This window comes from Antechinus flavipes, chromosome 1, assembly GCF_016432865.1.
Source record: "Antechinus flavipes isolate AdamAnt ecotype Samford, QLD, Australia chromosome 1, AdamAnt_v2, whole genome shotgun sequence".
NCBI lineage: Eukaryota > Metazoa > Chordata > Mammalia > Dasyuromorphia > Dasyuridae > Antechinus > Antechinus flavipes.
The window spans coordinates 576,633,456-576,641,839 of NC_067398.1; positions in this window are offsets into that span (position 1 = coordinate 576,633,456).

Below are 8,384 nucleotides of genomic sequence, written 5' to 3' on the forward strand. Positions count from 1 at the left end.
CTCTTTATTTTCCTCTGAAAGATTATATTCACTTTTGCTAAGTAAGTGATTCTTGGTTATAATTCTAGTTCCATTACTCTCCTGAATATCATATTGCAAGCCTTCTGGTTCTTTAATATAGAAGCTGCTAAATCTTGTGTTATCCTGACTGTGAAGACATATACTTGAATTGTTTCTTTCTGAATGCTTACAATATTTTTTCCTTGAATTGAGAATTCTAGAATTTGGCTATAATATTACTGGGAGTTTTCATTTTGGGATTCTTTCAATTTCTATCTTACACTCTGGTTTTAAAATATCAGGACAGTTTTCCTTGATAATTTGTTGAAAGATTAAGTTCTGGTTCTTTTTTTGATCATGACTTTCAGATAGACTAATAATTTTTAAGTTATTTCTCCTAGATCTATTTTCCAGGAGATATCATTTTTTTTCCAACGAGATTTCACATTTTTTTGTATTTTTTTCATTTTTTTGGTTATGTTTTATTATATTTTGATCTCTCATAAAGGCATTAACTTCTGTTTGCTCAATTCCATTTTTAAGGTATTATTTTCCTCAGTGAGCTTTTGTACTTCCTTTCCCAAATGATCAATTTTGTTTTTGTTTTTTTTTTTTTTTTACATTTTTTTTAATTTTTTATTTAATAATTACATTATATTGACACTCGTTTCTGTTCCGATTTTTTTCCCCCTCCCTCCCTCCACCCCCTCCCCTAGATGGCAAGCAGTCCTTTATATGTTGGATATGTTGCAGTATATCCTAGATACAATATATGTTTGCAGAACCGAACAGTTCTCTTGTTGCGTAGGGAGAATTGGATTCAGAAGGTATAAATAATCCGGGAAGAAAAACAAAAATGCAGATAGTTTACATTCGTTTCCCAGTGTTCTTTCTTTGGGTGTAGCTGCTTTTGTCCGTCATTTATCAATTGAAACTCAGGTCTCTTTGTCAAAGAAATCCACTTCCATCAAAATATGTCCTCATACAATATCGTTGTCGAAGTGTATAATGATCTCCTGGTTCTGCTCATTTCACTTAGCATCAGTTCATGTAAGTCTCGCCAGTCCTCTCTGTATTCATCCTGCTGGTCATTTCTTACAGAACAATAATATTCCATAACATTCATATACCACAATTTACCCAGCCATTCTCCAATTGATGGGCATCCATTCATTTTCCAGTTTCTAGCCACTACAAACAGGGCTGCTACAAACATTTTGGCACATACAGGTCCCTTTCCCTTCTTTAGTATTTCTTTGGGATATAAGCCCAATAGAAACACTGCTGGATCAAAGGGTATGCACAATTTGATAATTTTTTGGGCATAATTCCAGATTGCTCTCCAGAATGGTTGGATTCGTTCGCAACTCCACCAACAATGCATTAGTGTCCCAGTTTTGATCAATTTTGTTTTTAAAGCATTCTTCACCTCATTAGCTTTTTGCATTTCTTTTTGCACCACTTTCCATTCTTTTCCTTATTTTTCCTCTATCTCTCTTACTTGATTATCAAAATCCCTTTTGAGCTCTTCCATGGCCTGAGTCCAATTTTTTTATTTGTCTTGGAGGCTTTGAATATAGGAGCTTTGATTTTGTTTTCATTTTCCGATGGTAACTTTCAATGGTCAGAAACTTTTTTTTTGTTATCTGCTATTTTCCCCAGTCTATTATTTGGCTTTTATTTCTTTGTTAAACTAGGGCTCTATTTCCAGCCTGGAGAGCACACTATCCCAAGTTTCAGGAGTTTTGTTCAGCCCTTTTCAGAGATCCTTCTAGGAACCTGACCACAAGCACTCTTTTCTGCCTTGGAGTTGTTAATTATGTCCCTGCCCCACTATAGCTACAAAATCTAGTGTGCTAAATCAACAGAATTCTGCTTTGCTGATACTCTGGCCCTGGGGGTTGGGGCTGGGTTACAGGGGCTGCACTGGTAGGACCTGCACTGTAGAGAGAAACTCTCTCCACTGATCTTCCTAATCCTCCTTGCTGTTCCTGGGACAAGAGGTGCAAAAGCTTCTAGCACTACTGCTAGATTCAGAGGTCCCATCTAGCTGATGCTAATCCAGGCTGAGGCTGAGGCTAGAGCTAGGATATACACTAGACGCTCACCCTGCTACCACAGATTTTTTCTGCTGACCTTCTAAGTTGTCTTCAGCTGGAAAATGTTCTACTCTATCTTTTAGGGTGTTCTGATGCTCTAAAACTTGTTTAGAGTCATTATTTAAAAGAATTTGGAGCAGTTTGGGGAAGAAGTTGGGTGAGTTCCTGTCTTTACTCTGCCATCTTGTCTCCGTTCTCAAGTATATTTTTTAATAAAGTACTAATCTAAAGCATCCAAAATAAAGGAAAATATACTCCTTTAAGAACTCTGGATAATGTTCCAACATTTAATAACATTAATCTTCAAGAAATTTCACTTTAAAGATAAAATTATAGATTTAATGTTAGAAGGGATCTTAAGACTAAGAGAGTTTTAAAGACCTTTCTAATTTCATCTAATTAATAGATGATTGATTTGGCATTATTACTTAGTTCATGTCAAACAGAGTACATTGATTTATCCAAGAGATCATTCATTAAAACCATATTAGATTTATACTCAGGATGGTTCAACATTTGAAAATATTCAAAATAATTAACCATATTTTTAAAAAGCAATGAAACAACATGATTATTTCAATATATGCAGAAAAATCTTCCTATTTGATTAAAATAAATGCCATTAGGAAAATTAGGTAACAGTCCAGCAGAAATTAGACTTGGACAAATACCTTAAACTATATTCCACAAAATATTATAAAGGTATAAGATAACTTAATATTAAGGAGATGCATTCTTAAACCAAGGTTAGAAGCAATTGCAGAAAATAATTTTCATTATGTGAAACTATAAATCTTTTGCAAAAATAAAATTAATGTACCTAAGACAAAAAAGGATGTGGCCAATGGAGGACTTCCTTACAGATTTCTCTGTTTACAATCCTAGTCCTATTTCGCTGTGTCTAAGTGGTAGAAAACAGAGCATTAATAAAGGCTTAATCAAATGCTAAATAAAAAGGGAAAGCTAACTCCTGGTTTCTTACTGTTTCTATAAGAAATATTGTCTTTAGTTGCACTACTTCCTATATATTTAAAAACCCAAGGTTTTAGGGATTCTGAAAACATTCTTAAGGGGCCAGAGTTCTCATTTGTGAATAGGTTAAATAGATTCACTGAGGATCTATATGAAAGCTCAGAATTTCTACAGCATATCTGTAAGAACTTCCATATGGAGCATAGAATTTTGTTGTATCTTGAGTTGTAAGCTACCTTTGTAAAGTCTTTCATATCTGTGTTCCCAAATATCTAAGTGGTCATTAGTGACAACAGCTGAAAATAAATCTTCAAACTTTTTCCATAGCTTGGGACAGTGACAATGCTTTTCATTAGTCTGCTGTAGAACAGGATACATTTTAAAAGCATTCACTGGAGAATTTTAAATTGCCACATTAACAACAATATTGCCTTTCCTCCTACCTTTCCTTAAATGTTCTTGAACAAATATGAGAAGCTTGATTTTATAGCATGTGTCTGTTTTCTCTCACCCTTTGCTATTTATCAATTAGAAGGTCCAAAGAGCTTATCTTAGGAAAGCTTTAAATGGAAACTTTTCCCCTGTGTCATTAAGAAGTCATTGATTTTAGTCCTGTCTTTGAACTGGTGGAAGCTTACCTTTGTGAACCTCTTCACCTTTGCAATCCCTGAAACTATATTTGTGTGCTCATTAGTGGCAGGACACAGTTTGAGAGAAGGTCATGGTAGTATTATTAAGTATTGTGATAACAGGACATGGTGTTGGGGGTGGCAGAATCAAAGCCTTTGCCTCAGGGGAAATCAAAAGTGAATTGTGGTACCATGCTTTACAATTAAGGTGTAGTTTAATGAACCTAAGGATGAAACATGCTGGCATTTTCACTCATTGGAATGAGTAAATAATCCTAGCTACATACACTGACTGTGTATGTATACACTGACATCTCGGGATTGTAGTTTACGTTTCCTACAGTTTATTGCTAATAGGTATTTATTTCTGGATTGGTGAAAAGCTCATTTACCATTTGTTATTCCAGGAACATCATTGTACTAGGAATGATAATAAATTTGGCATTTTGGTAGCACTTTGTAAGGTTTACAAAGTTAAATCCTACAACCTTCAGTCAGGAGCTATAGAAATTGTTATTTCTATTTCTACGATGAGGAAATGGAGACAGGGAAAGGTTAAATGATTTATCTATGGTCACACAGCAACAGGTCTTCAAGGCAGGTTTCCAACTCAATATTTGAAATTCCAGCACTCTAACCACTGTACAAAGCTGTCTCTATAAAGAGTAAAGTTGTCATGACTAGTAGTAAATTGCATTTAGTTGCTACTTAGAACAATGTAGTGAACTAAAAGATTTAAGAATGGTGAGACAGGAAACTTGTGTTCTCTAGGGGATAAAACTGAACTGGACGTGAGTCAGGAGACCAGCAAATACTGTCTTTTATTGATAATGAGAGCTTATGTAAAATATTTAATTTTTCTGAATCTCAGTTTCATTGTCTTTTAAATGAAGAAGTCATTTTAGTTTTATGATCTAAGCTTAGATCTGCCACATACTAACCATGAAATTTGTGTGGTCACTTCAAGCTCTATTGTAAAATAAAATTACAATCCATGCCAATGGATAAGGAATATCATGATTCCATCAAAAAAGTACCATAGAGGTGGAGCCAAGATGGCAGAGAAGGCACATGTGACTTTCTAAGCTCTTCTCATTCCCTCATAACCAACTATTAAATTCAACCTCAAATATAGGCTTGACAGCTAAATTCATGAAGATTAGAAGCACACAACTTATCAGCCAAAGATAATCTGGAAGATCACCAGGAAAGAGTTGTCCTGAGGGGCCAGGAACAGACCAGCGCAGGCAGGGAAAGACTAGTGTCCTGAGCAGACCAGGGGAGAGGTGATCTCTGTGACTATAGAAGTTACAGAGACAACTCTGCTATTGGCTAACTGCTCTGCTGTGATTACAAAGCAGTAAACTGGCAGAGAAATTAAAGCCTAAAAGAGAGGGTACTCTAAAAAACACCAGAATTTAACAAGATCTGGTTGTAACCACTCAAAACCAGAAGTGATTCAGGCAGACCCTTAACACAGCCCTACAGCCACATCCTTCAGTTCGGGGCTTTTGTGAGGGCAGTAACAAATCTGTACAGCAGAGGAGCACAACCCAGGACAGTCTCTAATCTTCACAGAGGGGGGGCTCGGCCTGGGGCAATAGAACTTCCCCAACACAACTGTGCTTCCTGGGACAGAGACACTTCCTGTCCCTGCAGGGCTCTTCACTGCTCAGCCACTAATACCCACAGCCCCAGGGTGGGCTTTCACTTGGGGTAGTGCCATTTTCACTGTTCAGCATCTAGCCCCAGGGCAGTTATTAACCTGCACAGCAAGGTTCTTTGCAGGGCAATTTTCCAGCTCAGCTGCACAGGCCTGAGTTACTTCTGAGTGGGGAACTCTTTCCCACAGCACTCCCATACCTCGCTGCTCTTTGTAGCTGGTTGGCAGGACAGCTACCCGTCCATGCACCTATCACTGCACTGCAGAGGAAGCTGGTAACTTCATGGCCCTGAAGGTAGACCCTACAGGCTTTAAATAATGAGTAAAAAAAATCAAAAGGACCATTGATAACTTCTATACAGAAAGAGAGAGGCTTTTCAACCCTGAGGAGACTAATAGCAGTCTCCAGACAATTGTTGGTCCCCAACACAAAAGGCTCTCTTAGAAGAGACTATTAAAAACCTTAAAAGAGAACTAGAAGAAAAATGGGGAAAGGAAAGATAAGCTATGCAAGAGAGCAACAACTTCCTGAAATGTAAATTGGAAAAGATAAAAAATTCCCAAGAAGTGCAGGGAAACAGAATTTGTGAATTGGAAAAAGAAAATAACTCACTAAAAAAAAATTCCATTGAGCAAAACAACTCATTTAAAAACTCAAGTGGACATATACAAAAAGAAGTTAAAAAAAAAAAAAAAAAAAAAAACTACTGAAGAAAATAACTCACTAAAAATCAGAATTGAACAAATAGAAATGACTGATTCATTGAGACATCAAGAATCAGTCAAGCAAAACCAAAAAAAATGATGAATTGGAAAAAATATATATATATCAAATATTTACCTGGAAAAACAACAGACCTGGAAAATAGATCTAGGAGATGATTTGAGGATCACTGGACTACCCAAAAATTTTGATGGAAAAAAGAGCCTAGATAGTATTTTACAGGAAATCATCAAAGAGAACTGCCCAGAAGTAGTTGAACTGGAAGGTAACATAGGCATTAAAAGAATTCATCAAACACCTTCTGAAAAAGATCCTAAAATAAAAACTCCAAGGAATATTGTGGCCAAATTTCAGAATTTTCAGACTAAAGAAAAAATATTACAAGTAGCCAGGAAAAAAAAAAAACAATTCAAATACCAACATGCTACAATAAGGGTCACTCAAGATCTGGCTGCTTCAACATTAAAGGATCAAAGGGCCTGGAATCTGATATTCCGAAAGGCAAAAGAACTTGGATTGCAGCCAAGAATAAACTACCCAGCTAAGCTGAGCATTTTTTTCCATGGAAGAAGATGGATATTTAATGAAATAGAGGAATTCCATTTGTTTCTAAGGAAAAAACCAGATTTAAACAAAAAATTTGATCTCCAACCACATGACTCAAGAGAAGTAGAAAAAGGTAAAAGGAACTCTTGAGAACTGTATTTCTGTTGTGGATATACATAAAAATCACATGTATAATTTGATTTTACTGATACAACATAAAAAAAGGAAATAGAAATGGAAAGGGGATAGTGTCAGAAAAAGGGAAAAGGGGAGATAAAAAGAGGGAAACTACATGCGATGATGAGGCAAAGGAAACCTATCATATCTGAGGGAACTTCGAGAGAGAAAGAGAGAGAGAGGAACATTGTGTGAATCCTACTCTCATCAGAGTTGGCTCAAAGAGGAAATAATTGGCATGTTTGTGTTACAGAAAATCTTCTCTCACCTCATTAAAAAGTGGGAGAGGAGATGGGAAAAGGAAAAAGAGTAATAAGGAAAGGGTACAAGAAAGCGGGAAGGTTTTCAAAGGGAGGAGGCAGGGATCCTAAAGATGGAGAGCTGTATGACCCATACAGTGGGACCCATAAGTTTAAGACTAGGGAAGGGGGTAAGAAGAGTAAGAAAAAAAAAAAGCATAATCTGGGGATATTAGGATGGCAGGAAATACAGAATTAGTAATTTTAACCATAAATGTGAATGGGATGAACTCTCCCATAAAGTGGAGTGTACAGCAGACTGGATCAAAAGCCAGAACCCTACAATATGTTGTTTACAGGAAACACAATTAAAACAGGGAGATACATATAGAGTAAAGGTAAAAGGCTGGAGCAGAATCTATTATGCTTCAGTTGAAGTCAAGAAAGCAGGGGTAGCCATCCTTATCTCAAATCAAGCAAAAGCAAAAATTGATCTAATCAAAAGAGATAAGGAAGGAAACCTATATCTTGCTAAAGAGTACTATAAACAATGAAGTTATATCAATATTAAACATATATGCACCAAGCGGTATAGCATCTAACTTCTTAAAGAAGTTAAGAGAGTTGCAAGAAGAAATAGACAGCAAAACTAGATTAGTGGGAGATCTCGATCTTGCACTCTCAGAATTAGATAAATTAAACTACAAAACAAATAAGAAAGAAATTAAGGAGGTAAATAGAATATTAGAAAAATTAGATATGATAAATCTTTGGAGAAAACTGAATTGTGACAGAAAGAAGTATACTTTCTTCTCAGCAGTTCATGGAACCTTTACAAAAAATGACCATATATTAGGGCATAAAGACCTCAAAATTAAATGCAGGAAGGCAGAAATAGTAAATGCTTTCTTTTCAGATCATGATGCAATAAAAACTACATTCAACAAAAAGTTAGGGGTAAATATTCCAAAAAGTAATTGGAAACTAAATAATCTCATCTTAAAGAATGATTGGGTGAAACAGCAAATTATGGACACAATTACGAATTTCACTCAAGATAATGACAATAATGAGACATCATACCAAAATTTGTGGGATGCAGCCAAAGCAGTAATAAGGGGAAATTTTATATCTTTAGAGGCTTACCTGAATAAAATAGAGAAAGAGAAGATCAATGAACTGTGCTTGCAACTTAAAAAGGTAGAAAAAGAGCAAATTAAAAATCCCCAATGAAATACTAAGTTTGAAATTCTAAAATTAAAAGGAGAAAATAATGTTGAAAATAAAAAAACTAATGAATTAATAAATAAAACTAAGAGTTGGCTTTATGAAAAA